Raw genomic sequence first — 20809 nt, 5'->3', positions numbered from 1 at the left:
TATGGATATTTCAATGAATATTAGCAATCCATAAAGCGCACTGTACTGTCACTACTTTTCCTATTATGAAACATAGGAATAGTAGTTTCACACACTAAAAGTGACAGAAAAAAAGTCATGCTGCTTTATCAGAACAGAAAAAAATTATTCCCTAACAAGCGTATTTATTAATGCAATACAAAGAGTGTCACAGCACAAGCTATCAGGGAGGCTTAATAATTATTCAAGTGCCATGCATGTAGGTATGTAACCCTATATTTTCTCCCTGAGCCAAATTTTCCACTGAATTCAGGGCCAGATTTGCCCTAAATAAGAGGGAGAACCTCCTCTAAGAAACATGATGCAATACAGAGCTTTGTTGAACAAATTCTCTAGGGACCTAGATGCTAGCAATGTGCCCCTAGAGAACTTACCCAATTAATTTGTCTCTGTTGTTTTAGCTCTAAATAGATACCATACTTTTTTGAGAAATAGCCCTATGATATTACTGAGTTACAATTTTTTTTTAGTTTTGGAACAAATGTTACTGAGGATTCAAAATTATGGCTACTTTCATTGCATGGCTAGCATGAACATAACCCTACGTGTTAGTGTAACAAGAGAATCAATCCATTAGAAAATACTATTTTAAGTCATGATTTTCAGAGATGACAAATTATTGAAAAGCATTCACTCTGACATACTTAAAGCATGCGTGAGAAATCAAGCAAGAAAAAAAAAAAAAACCACCTGAACATCCACACCCCTCCCTCAAACTAGCATCAAATCCAGTTTGCCAAGCAGTGATCTCAAAAAGCAGAGTAACACCTCAAATTGTTTCTGAAATTCTTCACCTGAGCGGTCTTCCTCTACCAGAATTAAAGAAAAATCTTCAGCAAGTCAAAATCTATGCCAAAAGATGCTGAATACCAACACTTAAGCACTTTTAGCAGGAAGAGAGGTGACAGCACCAGACAGAAGGAGCAAAATCCATTGCTGCTTTGGGATATTTGATATGCACTTCACATAGCTGGGAAAGTAGGCCTGGGCAGTTTGTACACTCAAGCCACATTCTTGCCTCTCTGTTTTCAACCTGATCACCTCCTTATGGACCTTTCAACTGGTCACGCATTTTATATTTAACACAGCCTGGACTGCTCCTTTATTGTGCAACTTAACAAAATAGTGAACACTACCCTGCTAGAAAACACCAGAGCTTATGCTTTTTAATCATAATGGATGTCAATCTGGTGGAAGAAGGTCCTATCCAGAATGATATTCTTAATGAAATTGTTTTAAAAGAAATTTAAAATGCAAAACTCATGTCAAAGAAGCAAAAATGCAAAGAAAAACTGTCATTACAGACAAAAAAAGATTAAAAAAAAAAGGTAACTCACCACCATCAACCACTTCATTTCCAGGTATTGTTTCCTTTTCCTGTTGAAACAAAAACGTCACCATGTCAGACACCTGACTTGACTTTGCTACACAAAGCTTTCAATGGCTGAACATGTCTTGCTATCCATCTGTTTCCAATTTATTGTACTGCTTCCCTCCAGACTATTCTAAAACAGCAAAAGAAGCATGTTATCTGTGGCCAAACACTGCCATGCTGGACAAAGCCAATACAGCTAAAGATATGATCAACCAATATCCTCAGATAAGCACTTCCAGTTCCATTTCTTTCATTCAGTCTTCACATGGAGGACCCTCAGATCTTTCTTGCAATCTTTCTTGTAAAAGGAGCTGTTTCTCAGTACTGCACTGTTGACAGAATGACAGAGCCTAATAAATTTTTATAATGATCTGAACATTTTCATCTAATGAATTCTGTGCAACAACACAGAAGACTGGCGGTGCCATGTTTTGTTCTTTCTGCCATATTACATAATACAGAAGACCAACAAGCTAGAAGTAATAAGAAAATAGAAAATTATAGGTCTTCTGTATGCTATAGGACTCTGGTTAACTGTCCTATCTGTGGCCACAGAAACAAAAGAAAGATTTATTTATTGATTTATATTTTAACCCAGACATATGTTTTGCATATAATAAAAATTCCCTGTAGAACTATGCCGGTAGATTAATTTCTATGGTCTTGGTTAAACACCAACTGTTAAAACCCAAATGCAGATTAGCGCCCCCCGATATTGTACAAACTACCAAGCTTTTTACATTGGTTTACATTTCCTTCATAGTTTTCTGCCATTATTTGTCCCATTTCTCACAATCCTAAATTATCCAGTTTTCACAAACATCTCAACAGAATATTCTGAGGAAAACATATACTGAGCTATACAGCTGGAGATCCAGGTTCATAGAGTGGATGTAATTGACATTTTTGGTCGCAAACAGGACTGAAAGCTGAATTGGAGGGGAGAATATAGGCATTAGTAACACGCAAGTCCATCAAGAAGTAAATTTAGCTCAGCATTACCTGTGCTGACAATTGCATCAATGACTTTCAAGATATAGGAAGCTGTTCCAATGGAAAAACTCATGCCTGAAGAGAGAAATCCTGCTCTACAGTGTGATTTACCAGAACAATTGAAATTTGAATTCCCATGAGTGGAGACCAGAACAAGAGAGCTCACTGGCACCCACAGTTGTGAATACTGCCTGACCTATGAGTTTTTTTGCATGAGCCAGGAGGATAGTACATACAACTGAAACACACTGTTTGAAATATTTGTACAATTTTCATCCCTTGAGGTTTTAAAGAGCTGGCTGAATCTGTAACAAATGTTTTAGGTATAGCTAACCTTAGAATCATAGAATCATTTAGGTTGCAAAAGAGCCTGAAGATCATTAAGTCCAACCGTAAACCTAACACTGCCAAGTCCATCACTAAACCACGTTGCTAAGCACCACATCTACGCATCTTTTAAATACCTCTGGGGTGGTGGTGGCTCAACCACTTCCCTGGGCAGCCTGTTCCAACGTTTGACAACCCATTCAGTGATGAAATTTTTCCTATTATCCAACCTAAACCTCTCCTGGCACAACTTGAGGCTGTTTCCTCTCGTTCTATCGCTAGTTACTTGATAGAAGAGCAACACCCACCTCGCTACAACCTCCTTTCAGGTAGTTATAGAGAGCAATAAGGTCTCTCCTCAGCCTCCAGACTAAACAGCCCCAGCTCCCTCAGCCGCTCCTCATAAGACTTGTGCTCTAGACCCTTCACCAGCTTCGCTCCAGCACCTCAAAGTCTTTCTTGTAGTGGGAGGCCCAAAACTGAACACAGTATTCAAGGTGCGGCCTCACCAGTGCCGAGTACAGGGGGACGATCACTTCCCTGCTCCTGCTGGCCACACTATTTCTGATACAGGCCAGGATGCCGTTGGCCTTCTTGGCCACCTGGGCACACTGCTGGCTCATATTCAGCTGGCTGCCCCCAGTGGCATGGAGCAGGGGAAGCATCTAGCAGCTTCTCACAGGAGCCACCCCATAGCCCCTTCCCCAATACCAAAACCCCACCACACAAACCCAAAACACTTCTGAAGAGTTTATAGCCATCCATTGCAGCACTCCAGTTGCATGAGTCATCCCACCACGTCTCTGTGATGGCAAGTAGATCATCATTTTCCTGCTGCACAACGGCCTCCAGCTGCCCCTCTTTGTTGCCTATGCTGCATACATTGGTGCAGATGCACTCCAGTCGGGCTATTGATCCTGCAACCTTTTTTGGGGGAGAAGCCCTAATTCCTATGTGACCATCTCAGCCACTTCCACGGTTTCTAACACATCAATAACCCTCGCATCTTTGCTGCCACATGTATTTCCATCCCTTACCTCCACTGAAATGGCAGACCAAAGGACCTGGCTTAGCACACTATCCCTCAAACATTGGTGTGCCTCCCTCAGACTTACTTCTAGCAAGCCTGGTTTTAACCCTTTCCCCCTTCAAATCTAGTTTAAAGCTCTCACTGAGCCCTACTAATTCCTGCACAAAGATCCTTTTCCTCCTTTGAGACAGGTGTACCTTGTCTGTCACCAGCAGGCCTGGTGTTGCGTAGATTGAGCCATGATCAAAAAACCAAAATTCTGCCAGTGACACCACGCTTGGACCCAGGTATTGATCCCTTGTTTTGGGATACAGGAATAAATGGATTACAGCTCAAGATGCATTCTAGCCTTACTTTCTACAATGCTGTGATAGAGAAAATGTTTCAATGTACTCTGAGCATGGATTTCATCATGGGTGGTACAGCCTGAACAAGTAATACAGTCTGAAGCATGCCAATTCTAACATAAACATATAAGTAATATTTATTTTATTGGCATTGACAGCAACAGAACTACAGAAAGACCAACAATAAAAACCGTCTATTAGTAGCACGACCCAGCTGGTACTCCCAAGACCCTCATGGCACACATAGACTAGGATCTTGCCTGAACTTGATATTTCTCTGTCACCACCACATCATGTTTTCCCCTAACACATCATACTTCAATACCTGAAAGACTACTACAAAGAATTGGTTCTCCTATCACCAGTCAAGCCTTCCTACCTACTAAGCCTCTTCTGTGCAGAGCCTGGCACCCAAGGAGCAATCCTGCCCTGCTGAAGAGCTCTAGCTGGAGTGGTTGAGCATCTGGAGCCCATTCACAGGAGTATTCCCAGAACCACGAAGAGACCAGAAAATCCACACCACTTTCAACAACTCTCCCCGGAGTAATTATAAACAACCCAGACATGCATAAGATGAACAATCCCCAGTTCAATTGCTGAACAATTACTGTTGCAATAACCAAAGAGAAGAATAGAGATTTGTGAACAATAATATTCAAGTCCCAGGAGATAAAGAGAAGGAGAACATCAGATAAGTGTGTTAGACTCCTTCCCTACACTCAGGAGAGCACTCACATTTGTTCTTGGCTTTTCATTAATCATATGCTCTGGTGCACACTCACCCAAGCAGATTTTGTTCTGAATATAATATAACATTTATTAATGGAAAAGCAGAGACATTCTTAATAAGTAAGGTGTCACTTCTTCCTGAATTTTCAAGTGTCATATTTCCAGATAGAATGTTCTTTGAAAAAAGGAAATGGAGCAAAACAACAGCTGCAAGGACAATGAAAATTTTTGGAGTTAAGCCATTGTAATGTCTGTATTTTGCTAAAAATCTTCTGATGAATCATTACTAGTTTTATTTGACAGTGGCACTGATAAAAATTATGTCCTTTGAACAGCAAAGTGGATCTACAGTCTTTCATCAGGGACCAGGTGTTTTAAAATATAGCTAAGGTATATCGCGTATGTAAGCTGTTTGCTGTAGATTAATGAAAGCTTCAAGGAGTAAAGGCAAGCAAGCATCATGGTTCTAAGAGATTGTTTTAAAAAAAAAAAAAAAAAAAAAAAAGAGAAAGAGAGACATATTGCCATTTCCACACATTTGGGGTGGTAGTCAATCAAACTGGAACATCAGCTAATCATGAATTAGCCGAAGGAATAAAACAAATAATTAGAGGTGGTTATGGATCTAATCACTTGAGTAATCTAGGTCATTTGACCCAGGGAGCCTCAGAACAAGAAAATGATAAACAGATTACTTTTTTCAACTGAAGTGACAGTAAACCTGGTCATCTTCTGTACTGCAGGTTAAAATAGTTTCTTAAAAATGCAAATGGATTCTTCTTATTTAATGAAATGATGTAATACTAATTTTTTTTTAAAAACAAAGGATAAGTGATTTAATCAAACTATAGAAGAAAAAATTATTGTAAAATGTTATTATAAAACCTCATGTTGGCACTGTTTTGATGTAATTTTCCGTGCCATTTTATGTTGCACATGGGTATTCACAGATAAAAATTTTCATCTACAAAAATATCTTTAGTCACCTTTCCTACTTATGGGGTTTGTTTGTAGGCTCATATAACTGCCTAAAGCTATCCAACCAAAAAAAGGCCACCTTATTCATTTTAAAATTCAAATCAAGCAAATCAAACTCTGATCAGAGAAAATCCACAAGGAGAAACAAGAGCTAAATGACAGTGGGAAAGACATCCTTAGCTAGCTTTCAGAGGTGTGAAACATATGAATTGACCACTTAATCTTTCCAAAACTTCTCACATAACACCAGCAGACTCTTAAATTACCTGAAGCACTACTTCCATGTTTTTCACTTGCGCTCCGCACAGAATATAATATCAAACATGCAAAGTTTCACATATGCAACCACGGAACAAAAAAGGTCATCCCAAAACTGTCTGCACTCATGTTTGCAAGTTCTGAAGTAGGCAGCTACAATAAGAAAGAACAAAATGGAAAAGGCAACATCCTTTTTTACAAATTCAAGATCCCTCCCATTGAGTAGTCAGTCTCTTTTTCTGCTACAGCTTCAGTTCCAGCAGAGAGGAGGGAATCAGAAGGAGGAGGACAGACCACCACCCTGAAAGCTGGAATGAGATGAAAGATGAAACGCATGTGAAATTGAAAAGGGGGAAGGGAGCAGAGCAGCTCCCGAGTCAACGGCTAGAGCCATTTGGCTAGTAAACACTCTTGAGTTTCATCTCACAGACATAAAATCTCCACTTCCTTCCCTAAGCCCATGTCTTAAACAATTCTATTCAAAGGGTACAAACTAACACTGCTACATTTTACGCAAGAGGAAGCAGCGTCGAGAAGAGAATCCAAAAAGCAGAAGAGGTCTCCTAGCTCTGAAGCTGAATAGCCTCTGTACCACTGTGCTACAATCCTTTGACTTTCCTTTGCTTTGGATGAAGAAGCCTTAGTGTGCCTCTGCGACAGCTTATGAAGACTGCAGGTATTAATTTGGTATTTGGCATTTGAAATTTATTTAGCATAAATTTCAGAGTTTGTTTTTAAAGCATTCCATGTTGCCTCCTGCATTATTATCAGAGCCACCATAGAATACGAGAGGAGCCAAGCTATACCAAGGGAGAGTGCTTCTGGAGATACCTACCCTGAGGTACCACACGTAACACTGCTATCAGTCCACAGAGCTACACCATCCTAGAAGAAACAGCCCCATTATTCCACACACTGCAGGTTCACTACTTGAGTTAGTTATGGATTACACAAATCTGCAGCTCTACTAAAGTGTAGGGTAGCCAAGTCTTCATGTCATCTGTGCTGTCACTTTCTCCTACAGGGAGAAAGAGAAGACAGCCAAGGAGTGAAACTGGTATGGGTCTGAGCTACCATCCTTGGAATTGCTTTGGTCCCATTCCCTGCTCTCCTAATCTCCTATGAGCTCTCTGCACCCTCTTAATCAGGTTAAGTATTAAAAATAGCACCTCATTATCTCTAGGCACATTTGGGAGGATAAACACCCTAAAGGCTGCATGTTAGTTAATAAAGCATTGGGAACTAAAAAGTTCCACATTGGCTGCTTTGCATTTCATAACAGTGGGCAAAATTTTGTAGGTATTATTTTTTACCTTAAGCAGGTTGTTTCAAACAACTATGCCCTACAACAGGCAGTAGAGGAGACATCTCTCTTTTTGTTCCTAATTGCACTTGTATGTTCTGGAGGAGAATGGCTGGGAAATGTTTTCTTAGTAATACTTTCCCTTTGATCTGCCATTGTTAATTGAAGGATACACTATTTCATTATGTTTCTCTTCCTGGCAGCCTGCACCCTAATTGCACACAGTAGCTAGAGACAAGTGGACTAGCAGTTTTGGAACTGTGAACAGGAAAGATGAACAGTTTGTAAATTAATCTCTTCTTCTCGTGGTAACAAACAACTGAAGTATTTATAAAGAAGCAGTTTTACACCAGTTCTATTTTGCTGCACACTGAATAATGTCAACCTATTATGAAAGGTTTTGTGCTATTCAAATAGTAAATGAGCTCCAGCTCCTTCCTGCAGTTCATTATTCTATAAACTTGACTTTCATGGGGGTCCAAAGGAAAATAAAAGAGTTTTTGAGGAAGAGATGCTGATTTCAGCTGGAGATTAGTATGCTTAATTCCACTGCTCCTATTGTACATGACACTGGAGAAGGAACTCCTAGATCAATCCCAAAATGTGGTTTGTTAGTGAGGTTGGACTGCTTACAGTATGCAGCATGAAAGTCATTCCTGTGAGAGGAAAAAGAATATTACCCACAGAATGTGGACACAGACTCTGTTTTTTCCTTACTATAAAAGTCAATCACATTATTACCATGACAGCTGCTTATTTTTCTTTTGTTTTCCTGAACCAAATCTTCAGAAGGATCATATTACTGATGTTTAACTGCAGGTGACTTTTTTTTAAATTGAAATAAATCTTTCTTGTTAAAATGCAGAAACTAGTTCTCATCTCAGCATCCAGGTCAGTAGAAGGGTTAATACATGTGAGGTGCTGAGCTCTTCAGAAAAGCCAAGTCAGATAGCCAGAACAAAAGTCTCCGTAGAGACTACATTAGCAGATTACTGTTGGTGAGCCTAACCCATGGCATACACCTTTCCCAATAACATTAAAGCAGGTATTGAAGAAGCGTTCCTAGCTCAAGCATTGGAGCTAACGCCTTGAAAATTATCACAGGCAGTTTTAACAATTAAATACGTACAATTAGTGAACTCTTATGAATTAGTTTTGCAAAACAATTACATGTATATTCACATATTCATATTTTCATGTATATTACTGCATATTCGCTGTGCAAATGATGGCAAGCAATACTGAACAGCAGGGCCAAGCTTCTTTCCCTAACAAATAAGAAGGGAACTTTGTTCAACTTTACATCTAAAAGCATGGCAAAGAGGAAAAGACTGATAGCACCCCAAAAAATCAGGAAAATAAAACTGCTTCTTATTGTTTTAAGCATCCTATTTGAGACATGAAATAACATAAGTCTTTTTTCAGTGTTTAAATCTTGACAGAATGAAAATAAAGGACCAGCAATATAAAGTGCTCAAAACAGGAGGCATAAAGCATGGGGTGTTCTGGATAAAGGCAATCAGCTCTTTCTCTCTATAAGGCTCCATAATTGGACCTCTGTTATAGCTTTCTGAAAGGCAGAAACTTAATCTTTGATTATTTTTTTTTTAATTCAGCACTTTCTTGAAAGTTCTATCTATATGCATGTGAAACTATGCCTTCAGGTACTTCAAACCAGTACATGGCCTAAGGAAAAGGATGTTAAAGTATTTGAAACAGTCACTTTTGAGGAAAAAAAATATCCTCTTTTAGATGGAGGGTATGAAACTTTGGGGGGTGCTCTTCTGTATCAGACCCAAGAAGTTTGCCTTCAGCTAGTTTATCAAACCAGATTTTGTTAACATGCAGCTATCACAAGTGGGCATAACTCAGAGCATCATCTTAGGCCATTGATTCACGCAAACGAACGCACATATTCCTGACCCATCTTGGGAACCCCATCAGCATACCCACGCAAGCTCAGAACTGCCCAAGTTAACCGCGATGCCCTGGCAGGGAGGCTGTGTTAGCCTGGACAGCAGGATGCAGCATGCATGCAGATACAGAATATCCAGTATAAAGCTACTTAATTCAGACCCAATTCAGGCATCTCTGCATAAGTCACATCCCTTGTACAAAAGAGGCTGTCTGTGCTTAAGCATTATGCAGGCTTGATGTGACCTGGAACTCCTAAAAATCTACAAATTAAGTGATAAAATAAATAAAATGTTGTTGTCGTGATTTAATTGTTGATTTTGTAAACATATTGTAAAGTTCCAGAGCAGCATGGAACTAAGGTCAACGTATCCCTAACTGTGCAAGATTTTTCCATACACATTCTATTTTTTAAAACCATTATTTAAAAAAAGAAAAACCTCAAGTAACAGGGTTTAAAAAAGAGAAACTATTCCACAGTATAATATATATCATCATTAGGACATTTTTCCCCCCCCAGATGTTTTGGCTAAAATTTTTCAATTCCACTATTCCCAGTTACGGTCCCCTTTTTTTTAAGTTGGAGTCCTTCACCCTCTCTGGAATTTCCATGTAACAAATACAAAGCCATCATGGTCTGTCTTGGAAATTGTTTGGTAAAACTTCCCATGTTTAGTTGCTTTTATCTTTCCCTACAGGTTTCTCCACCCCCTTGACTGTGTTTAGTTCCTGATGGCTGTGTTTGAGAGTAGATATTAAAAAAAAATGCAAGGAAGAAAGACGGTCTAAGGTAACATCAGATTTTTTCCAGCTAACTGCATAATTAGAACTCATTCACAAGTAACCTAGAAGAATATTTTCATAGACAGGTGACTATTGGTTATGAGGAACAACTAACAACATCAAACAAAGCAATTTATCCCTTTTCTTTAAAGCACTTAATTCTAATTCAGGTGATTTCCACATGGTTGTCACATAGGAAACTGATGACATATGTGCTGGCACTAAAGGACTGTGTGATGGAGAGAGCTGAAGGAGAGGGTCAGCACCACAGGAGCGAGAGCTAGTATCTTAAAGGTGGATCACATAGTAACAGATATTCATGAGACAGAGGAAGAGCAAACATCTGGAAGGCAGATCAAATTATTTCTGGGGGGAACTTTAAAAGCGCTGAAACTCAAGGATGAGCCCAGTCTTCAGTATTGTAAGGATTGACTCAATATTAAGAATTTATAACACAGAAACTTTGAAAAAACATGTCAATACCATGCTGTGACAGATGTGTTTTAGATGTACCCAAAGTAGCCAGCTCTATCCTAGCCAGGATAGCAAAGCACAATAGTACAGCAGACTGACAAAACCCCAGCATATATTCAGTAGCTAAAGTCTATTCTGCTGCAGACCTACTGCTGCACACGTATAAACCAGTTTTAATTGGACACTTTAGACATGTCACGAGCTGTAATCGTTCCTCTGATCACAGCAGGGCATACCCAACTCTTGCTGAAGATGTAGATTGTTTTTGGTTTTTCTTCCTAGAGTTTGAGTATGCAGCTATATAGAACTACATAAACTCATATATACACAAACACTCATGTATTTTTTTATATATACATATGGATTTAGGGTTCAAATTTGTGACTGATCCATGGAGTTTCAGATCCAAATCTGGATCCAGATGCTTCATTGGGAGAAGTGGGTGCAGGGAGCAGAAGGATTCAGAGTTCTAAGGTGCAGCAATATAGATGGAGGTTCCGACACTAACATGAGCTTTGTGCAACCAAAGAAAATGCAGTTATATTTACATTAAAACTAAGCAATAGTCATTTTGATCTTTTTAACAAAGGAGAAAAACTTAAGAGCAATGCTCTACAAGTGCCACCTGTGTTCTTGTAACAGCCCTCCTTTCCACTCAGATCTGGCTCACCTGTAAAGTTTCAATCAACTCCCACTAAAATCACAACACACCCTTTGTGTGCTGGTGGACACAAGAAACATTCCCATACTCCAGTTCATTTCCTTGAACACAGGGATTTCTGCTTCCTACACCTGAACTGAACATCTCTTCGCAATGCTAATGCTACCAGGGAGAAAATTGCACTTCATGTATTTCTTACGCAGTAATACATTTGGCCGACATGATATAGGACTGTTTTACAAGAGGGCAGAATTTCTCTCCAGACTAATGGGCCACATTACACTGTTAAACCAAGGCAGAGCCTTGCAGTGCCTGCAAAACAAAGTCTCAGCATGAAGTATACAGCATGATGATTGTCATTTTTTTTCCCAACCTGAAATCTACGTGAAAAGGAATAATCAGAGATAAGAGAACTGTACCTAGCAATATACAATATAGTTCATTTTTTAAAAGCAAGCCCTTTTGAATACTTTCCATCTAAAGTTTCCCTCTTCTGGACACCAATGTCAGAGGTTCAGCGCTACAACAAGGATTATTTATGCTGAAGCAGAAGTCCATAAAAGTAAGTGAACTTGGAGTCTTTATAAATAATTTTTGAATGGTGAGTTCCTGAGTCCAATCTACTGATATACTAATATATTACAGATACAGTCTCAAACACATTAAATGTCATTTCTTTTTCACCTGGAATAAATTTTAAGAATTGGTGCAGTGTATTAATTCAATATTTTAGCCTATTAATTGGCTAAAGCAGGAACTAGTGTTACAAAATAAGGGGGAGGAATCATTTCAATAGATATAGTATATGATCTGCAGTCCCATAAAGCAGTAAACATTTTTCTGCATTTCTGCAGTGCCAAAATTAGTACCATCAGCAGGAGAAACACATGGGATGTAAGTTAGGAATACAGTTTTACACAGGAACTAATCAGATAAATAAAACAGGTGAGATTTGCAAGGATCAGAACACAGACAATATGCTTATTTACCAAGAACTAGAAAAATACTTAAGGAAATATGCTAATAAATACATGATCATGGAGATGCTCTGACTTATGACATCTGGCTGTTGTTCTTAAGAGCTAAGATGCAGTCCTGTAAATCCATCACAATACTTGAATGCACTAACTGGCAGGAGCAAAGGGATTCAGAACATGACCTGGAGTTGAAAAATATCCCTATAAGTCTACAGAATGCTTTTATCACCTTTTCACATATTGGGGTGGTTTACAGGATTGTAGCATTATGGGTACATTTGAAAAACCTTTCAGAGGTCCTTCTTGCCGGCCTTATGGTCTTTTACTAGTTCTTTGTTGAAGAGCTGTACATAAAACAGCCTTGAAATCAAGTTGCACCTCCCTTTCTATTGTTGGAGTAATTTGAAGAAAACAAAATCAGCATCAAAAACCCTAAATGCTACCCCTATTTTACAATTGTGCAACTTCCCCTTGCTCCCCAAGACCCTGCCCAATGTTTGGTGGTATACACAAACACAACTGAGATCAGACAAGCCGAGTGAAAGATTCGTAACACAAACATAACGTCTTTTGTAGCAGTACAAAGCCACTCAGTAAAAGCAGATGTATCAACAATGTAAATGTGACTGACAAAATAAGACAGGGGTTTTTTTCCATTTCTGACCTGTTAGCTTTACCTGCCAAAGGATAAGGCATTGTAAAGCAGCAGAAAAACTAATGGACGCTGCTAATCAAGAGAGCCACAAAAGGAAAAGGACAGGTAGAATCTTCCAGGTCACAGGCATACACAAAACTGCAAGTGGGAAAACTAGAGAATCGGGAATCTTTTCTCAAAACTGAGCTGAGGTTGCGACTAGCACAACGTCACAGCTACACATTAAAGACTCCTTAATATAATTTTTTCTGTATTAATGACATCCAGCCCAATCTTGGCAAAAGGTTTTTTTCTTAACGCAACTTTGATTCAAAGCAATTGGAAAAAACACTGTGGTTTCTAGAGCTATTTAGTCTAACCAAATGTGGGCAGATCCTGCTGATAAAGGAATGATTTAACTGAAATGAATTTCTATAATCAAAAATAAACTAGGCTAGAGAGCTCCAGACCAGTCTGAATGAAAGAGAACTTTAAAAACATCTATTATTTGTTGCAGCACAGTTAAATATTAATGCATCCCCTTTAAACTCCTTCCAGTCAATCACTTAAAAAATGACAAAACACGGGGTTAGAAGGGAAATAAAATGTAATGTCTGGCTAACTTCCCCTCTGTGTTATATCCAAACAATGGAAAGACCCAAATAATTTATACAGATGCAAGAGGACAGAACCTGAACTTTGGAAATATCTAGCAAAGCCCAGGTTTAGGCCAGACTTGAGCCCCTTCTTGTGCTGTCCTGCTGCAGCAAGTCAAAAACAGCCTCTTGATTCAGTTCCACAGTACAAAGACAGACAGACACCTTTCCAGGGTGCATAGGAATCAGAGGGAAGGAAACCAAAGCAAAAATGAAAACCAACAAACCTCTCCCAGCAGCCACACAAAAGCTCTCCTCACAGCTCAGCCTCCCACACGGCACTGCTGGCTGCCCTGCCTTGCAGCTGAAAGCCATGAAAGGAGATGGGGAACACCTGGTCTCCCCTCCCCAGCTGAAACCAATCCAGCCTTACCCGAAAGGTGCCCTGCAGGGTGTTGGTTGCTGTCCTGTAAACATGTTAGACACTCGTTAGATGTTCAGACTAGGGTGTTTTCCCCCTTTCCCCATCTGCCTAACCCAAACGTGCAAGTCCTGGGAGTAAATCATTCCCAACAGTGGCAGAAGATTGAGCAGAATGGTTAAGCAGGTCAGTGCAGGAGGGTAATCTCTCTAGTATTACCTGCTGGGAGTTATCACACCACTCCTATGCTCCAGAAATCTCAACAGTTTCTCAGAGCTGTTTGTCTGTAATCTGGTCAGCCTACTTCAGTTTGCTGGTTACATCACATTTGCAGGAGAAAATATCTTCAAAGCATTCCTTACCCTGTGAGCTATTTGGCAAAAGGAGAATGATGACAACTTTTCCTCCTCTGGCTAGTCTGAGAAACCCTCTGTTTCCTTTGCTCTTTAGATGTTCTGACCAAAAGGAAAAAAAAAAAAAAAAAAAAATTTTTGAATTGCTCCAAACCTCTCTTCTTTCACCTGCAAAATCAGGGTAAAATCTAAAGTCTATGAAGACATTTACAAGGCATTTTCAAATACATGTTTTGACATATATAAGATAACATCTTCTAAATACATGTATTGCACAGATTACCCTATACTTTCCTAGTTTTCATGTGCAGGATCGTGTGTCCCAGCAATGTTCTCAGTAACTGCCAATACCCCAGAAATCCTCCCACAGATGCAGCAGCCAGCTTGTCCCTCCACAGTCAAGTCATAGGAAAGAAGGCAGCCGTGCCATGAACTTTTTACTACCCCAGCCATCTCTTGCTTCCAGCAAATTCCTGTTTTCTCTGTATGTACTTCTGAGAGGCGCGTGTAGACAGCAGGTACCTCAAGCCAACTAAGAGGCCATCCTTTTTCCTTATCCAAGAAAAACACTTCAATTCTAGTCTTTCATTTGTCTTTGGCCACTGGGATAAGCTTCAATTTTCTTCTACAAAGCATACAGCAGTGTGCCTGCACCAAATAGCCAGGGATGCCCCTGGGATGGAGACTAGAGCACAACATAACAGGATTTTTACTGCACTTTGCCTCTATTAGCTGCCTTCGGCGTTATTGTCCTCACATAAACCACTGCCTACCTCGTCATTTGCAGCCTCACAAAATAGAAGGGGAAAACTTCTCCCTGATGTATGCCTCTGGCTACCTGTCATCATAGTAGCATCTCCAGGATTCAGACAGATGGTCTAGAATAAAGGAAAAGATTATTAGCAAGTGTGCACAGATACAAAGCAACGCAACAGGAAAGGAAGAAATTAGAACTAAGGTGCCTGCAAGAGGTCAAGTTTTCCTCCTTGTGCAGTAATAATCCTTAGATTAGACCATTGAAACATCACCTGCAGTGCAGTGGAAAACTGTTGTCTTATTCCTCAGACTAAAGTTTCTTGCATCAGCCTACATGTTTACGGCCAGTTGCAAGCAATAAACATCTCCTTATCCTGAAAGCTCTTCTGACATAAGAATTTCATTTGTTGAGACTCAGTTAACACCTAGGATGACTTTGCCTTCCAGATCACACTGGAAATTGTAATTTCCTTCATTTGAAACACAGTAACAGTAAACCAGAGCACATTCTTCCTCAAAGGCCATTTCTGGAAAATTACTTTTTTTTTTTTTTCTTTCCCAAACTCACAAACACTTCAGCAATACCCTCATATCAAGCAGTGAGGACAAGTTAGGTCCTTACAGATATACAACTGCTCACTAAGAAAGGACTCATTATCTTCTTTCTGTGTTTCCAATGTCATCACCTTAATGATTTCCCCAAATCCATTTTTGTGCAGACGTTACCATTAATTATAAGTGTCCTCCTAGCCCAGTTTCCCAGGATGCAAAGTCATTTAACTACAGATCATTAATATTAACATAGGAGACCACACAGGTATGTAAAATTGGAGCTGAGCTGAGTTGACTTTGGGCTTTCCATCTTTTCAGTGACATTTTGCCTGAACGAGACAATGGAGTGTTTTATATTAGCAGTAGGAGTTAATTTTGCTCTATTTTGAGGAGAAAAAATAAGTAGCCTTCACATAATCTTATGCTGTCTCAAAACAGACTTCTAACAATGTATTTTGCAGGATGATTTATTCATTTACAATTTGATGTTGCAGCCACTTGTAAATTTTTTGCCTGAAATCTTTATTGTGTTGATTATCAGGAAAACAAATTCCTTTGGAGATTTTTACTTTTTTTTGATTAATTTAATCTGAATTGTTTAAGCTTTTTATTTTACACTCTTTGCAAATATCACAGCAAATGTAGAACTTCCTCAGTTACAGATGCCTATGCTTTTCCAATACGTAGAATCAGTCTTACAGTACAGTCCATGTAACACATAGACAACATAGTCATTTTTGCCTCATTCTTTCAATGTCCAAAGTTTACAACTGTATTGGTTTTGTGTGGCAAGGGTTTGGTAGTGGGGGGGGTTACAGGGGTGGCTTCTGTAAGAAGCTGCTGGAAGCTTCCCCTGTGTTCGAGAGAGCCCATACCAGCCGGCTCTGAGACGGACCCGCCGCCGGCCAAGGCCGAGCCAGTGATAGTGGTAACGCCTCTGTGATAACATTTTTAAGAAGGAAAAAAAAGTTGGGACGGGGAGAAACAGCCGCCGGAGCGAGGAGTGAGAACATGTAAGAGAAACAGCCCTGCAGACACCAAGGTCAGTGAAGAAGAAGAGGAGGAAACGCTCCAGGCGCCGGAGCGAAGATTCCCCTGCAGCCCGTGGTGAAGACCCTGGTGAGGCAGGCTGTCCCCCTGCAGTCCAGGGAGGTCCATGGTGGAGCAGATCTCCACCTGCAGCCCAGGGAGCACCCCATGCTGGAGCAGGTGGATGCCTGAAGGAGGCTGTGACCCTGTGGGAAGCCCGCGCTGGAGCAGGCTCCTGGCAGGACCTGCAGACCCATGGGGAGAGGACCCCACTCTGGAGCAGGTTTTCTGGCAGGACTTGTGACCCCGCGGGGGACTCACGCTGGGGCAGTCTGTGCTCCTGAAGGACTGCACACCGTGGAAAGGACCCATGCTGGAGCAGTTCGTGAAGAACTGCAGCCTGTGGGAATGGCCCACGTTGGAGGAGTTCGTGGAGGACTGTCTCCCGTGAGTGGGACCCCACGCTGGAGCAGGGGAAGAGTGTGATGAGCCCTCGCCCTGAGGAGGTAAAGCAGCAGAAAATAACGTGTGATGACCATAAACCCCATCCCTGTCCCCCTGTGCTGCTGGGGGGGCTTGGTGGTGAAATCCGGGAGTGAAGTTGTGCCCGGGAAGAAGGGAGGGGTGAAGGAAACGTGTTCTGAGATTTTGTTTTATTTCTCATTACCTTGCTCTGGTTGATTTGTAATAAATTGAGTTAATTTTTCCCAAACTGAGGCTGTTTTGCCCATGACGGTAATTAGTGAATGATCTCTCCCATCCTTATCTCAACCCACAAGCTTTTTGTTATATTTTTCTCTCCCCTGTCCAGCTGAGGATGGGGGAGTGATAGAACGGCTTTGGTGGGCACCTGGCATCCAGCCAGGGTCAACCCATCACAACAACTCATATAGCAAGGCAGGTATATTAGTCTTTCTTTCCATAATCTGTACACATCTCCCTACATAAAAATATGCATTCACATCAGATGCAACAAAACAAATATATTATGTCCAGTTACCATATTTATTAGTCACAACTGACACATAGTCACTATAATCCTAAAAGCTACTGAATGCTTTGAAAAAGATAAACTTAGTTCCTGGTCTACCTGTCCCAAGTCTTCAGATCAGTTTTTCTTTGTAATTAAACCATCATTTCCCACAAGTGTTTTTTCTCTTCTGCTCTACAGAAGACCCTAACAAACAACTGTGAAAACTGAGTATAGAGTAAATATTTCCCTTTTATGATATAACTATCCACATATCTATTTCATAATTTGTGAAATATCCTATCATACTCATTTTTAAAAGTATCTAACCCTGAACAATGTTGGAGTAGAAAAAAGTAGAAATTTGCTAGTTTCTGGAACAGCAGGGAAAGGAAGGTACAGCCTTAATTCTGCTCCATGAAAAGCACAGGTATAAATCACTCCTCACCAAAGAAAAGGGAGGGAACTCCTTGGAATTCTAGACACAGGACTCATTATGAAATAGATCTAATCACTAGAGCTTAACCATAAAACCATAAGGGTAGAAAACCAATAGCATGATTTTCAAATTGACAGGGTAGTACAGGAACTGGGGGGAGTGGGGATGGGGGATCGCCACTCGGGGACTGGCGGGGTGTCGGTCGGCGGGTGGTGAGCAATTGCCCTGCGCATCATTTGTACATTCCAATCCTTTTATACTACTGTTGTCATTTTATTAGTGTTATCATTATCGTTATTAGTTTCTTCTTTACTGTTCTATTAAACCGTTCTAATCTCAACCCAGGAGTTTTACTTCTTTTTTCCCGATTTTATCCCCCCTCCCACTGGATGGGGGTGGAGTGAGTGAGCGGCTGCGTGGTGCTTAGTTGCTGGCTGGGGTTAAACCACGACAGTGGTTGATGAGATATGAAAACAAAATCCATAGCTAAATAATTCTTTAGAGGTTCTGTTGCTTGGGAGGGAGGTGGGTTGTTATAGAATACAATACACCAATTATGGAATATGGACATTTCTTGACAGTGAAACTGGAACAGACCCAATTAGAAATAGTTAGCTGGGGGGGTTGTATACAAAAATTTAAAAGAATTGTCATGCACATCAACAATGTCCACATGTCAGGAACATAATTTGAAAAAGAAAATAATATTGTTGATAGTTACAGCTTTTCGCAAGTGCTAGTAGGAAATACTAGCACATTGTTTTGCTTGAAAGCTAGTTATTCCTTCAGTAAATAAGCTGGAAACATGTAGGATGCAACTTCACAGTGATGTGATAAAAATCATAAACATCTAGCTATTTTACTACTTTTTGTGCCTTCTTGTACACAAGTCCATTTTCAAGGCAGAGGAGAAAATGTATTTAGACAATATGATTGTCATAGTTTAAAATTGCACTAAGATTAAATTATTTAAATGGACTGAAAATGCTGAAAATTATTTTTAATTACCATGTTAGGTCAGCTTTCCCCATTTTGCTCACATATGTCTTTTGCCTGGCTTTGCCTCCAAATATGTTCTTTCTATGGGAACTACTAGAGTGTTCAGTAGATCAAAGGTAGTCGTAAAGGTCTGTGCTCCTGCAAATCTGGTATGTATATATTTTACCTTAGGCACACGAGTTAGGCATGAAAATTATAAAAGGGATGATATACACAACGTTGAATACATTGATAGTAATGTATATTCTTAAAGATTTTCATGTACTTGTCTTCTAATGGACGTTAAATTGAGAGGAAAGGATGAAAAAATAGAAAGGTACCATAAGTGATTTAAATTCACTGATATTCTATTTTTACTCTAGCCTCTTCTTGTATAGCCTTTCCTTACATTTAGGTAAGTTTATGATACTGAGCACAAAAAATAATTTATGTTCATATGTTTAAGTGCATTTGTTGCTAACTGTGCCTTAAATTAGACTTTATCTTTTTGATAAACAAAACAAAAATAAATTAATCATATCATTGCTTTATTCCGAGCTAACAAGTTTTGCAGCAGGTTAAATACAGTAGAAATAGATTGAAAAGCTTTCATATGAAATAAGCTGGTTTATTCCTCTTGTAGTGGTATACCTAAGTACAAAAGCATCTAGATCCACAAAACTCATCTGATACCAGGCAGAATTTTAAAAGGAAGTAAAATTTGGAATGAAATGGACTCCTTATGGTTGTTTGAATCCCAAGCCTAAAACCTTTAACCCTGAAAGCCACAAGGGAGTCAGCTGGTTTTTTTAGCCTTAGATTTTGAAAGCCTGTCCCCATCTGAAATACACAGATTTTACCTTCTATCATTATTGCTCTCTAATAAAAAAAATTTTGAGAGGCGCTTTTTTTCCCTTTTTCATTGCAGACTTACCAATGTAGTTGGAAGAAATAATCAGAATTTTATAGTCTGAAAACTGTCCTCCAGAAAACAATCAATGAAATACAGAAATTTTGGTTTACTTTGTAGCTACCATATACAGTGAATAAACTCCGTATGGCCTACAAAGAGAAGATAAAGAAAATGGGATGAGAATAAGCATCTATTCTGCTTTAAAAAAAAACATGCAGTGTATCACTTCAGTGGAGAATTTTATTGGCTTATCTAAATGGAAATACCTTGATTCTTCTCTTACTTTACACCCGTTTCTATAACCATTATTCCATAGAGCTCAGCAGAATAACTTGCAATTCAGGTCTGGATCCAGCTACTGCCAGAGCCTAGACTCCAGTTTGAAGAGCCCTGGCCTTTGGAGAAGCATCAATATTCTTACTGTAAAACAGAAGCAAAACTGATTCTGCCTGGCTTTTCAAAGGAAGAACCTGCTAGCAATGACTATGAAATATGTCTGGCAACGGTGCATGTAATGAAACAAATGTACAGAAATCCCACCTTGCTTAAATTGTTGAGTTGGTCACTCAGGACTGTAACTCTCTGGAGTCTGAGACTGTGCCTTATTCCTTGGACTATAGTGCTGCTCAGCAGGAGCTTCTGATGTCAATGTCAAAGCCAGAAGGACAACCAAAGTTGAAGAACAGTTTCCAACATGACATAGGAGCCTTCATTTCCTTATGTTATACAGTCTTCCAGGTATGGATTTAATAATGCAACAGGAGCAGGACTGTCACTCACTTTTGATCACGATAAAGGATTTGTTTGGGGTCAACCCACCTAAAGATTTACTATTAGCTCTGGCAAAGCCAGAATCTTTCAAGGTCTTGAAGTTCAAAAGAAAACTAGCAGGAAGGTAACACCTCAAAGCTTCTTTACCTATGTTGTCTCTTCAAATATTCTGTTTGCATATTATGCTATCATAGTTTGAGTTAAAGATA

The 20809-nt window shown here is 39.7% G+C and overlaps 1 protein-coding gene across 1 annotated transcript in view; it reads right to left on the bottom strand.

Annotated features, from left to right (window-relative positions):
- The window catches only part of DKK2 (dickkopf WNT signaling pathway inhibitor 2), a 136762-nt gene extending 116872 nt beyond the window's left edge, over nucleotides 1-19890 (bottom strand). Inside the window, exons 1-2 of the mRNA XM_049815471.1 lie at nucleotides 19851-19890; nucleotides 1377-1416 (exon numbers count right to left, since the gene is read on the bottom strand). The gene's annotated coding sequence lies outside the window, so the exon portion shown is untranslated. The remainder of the gene's footprint in view (nucleotides 1-1376; nucleotides 1417-19850) is intronic.
- Between the last annotated feature and the right edge of the window lie 919 nt (nucleotides 19891-20809).

Source organism: Accipiter gentilis, chromosome 12 (genome assembly GCF_929443795.1).
Source record: "Accipiter gentilis chromosome 12, bAccGen1.1, whole genome shotgun sequence".
Taxonomy (NCBI): domain Eukaryota; kingdom Metazoa; phylum Chordata; class Aves; order Accipitriformes; family Accipitridae; genus Astur; species Astur gentilis.
The sequence above is the reverse complement of the archived record's forward strand: the minus strand, read 5'-3'. Positions and strand labels throughout refer to the sequence as shown.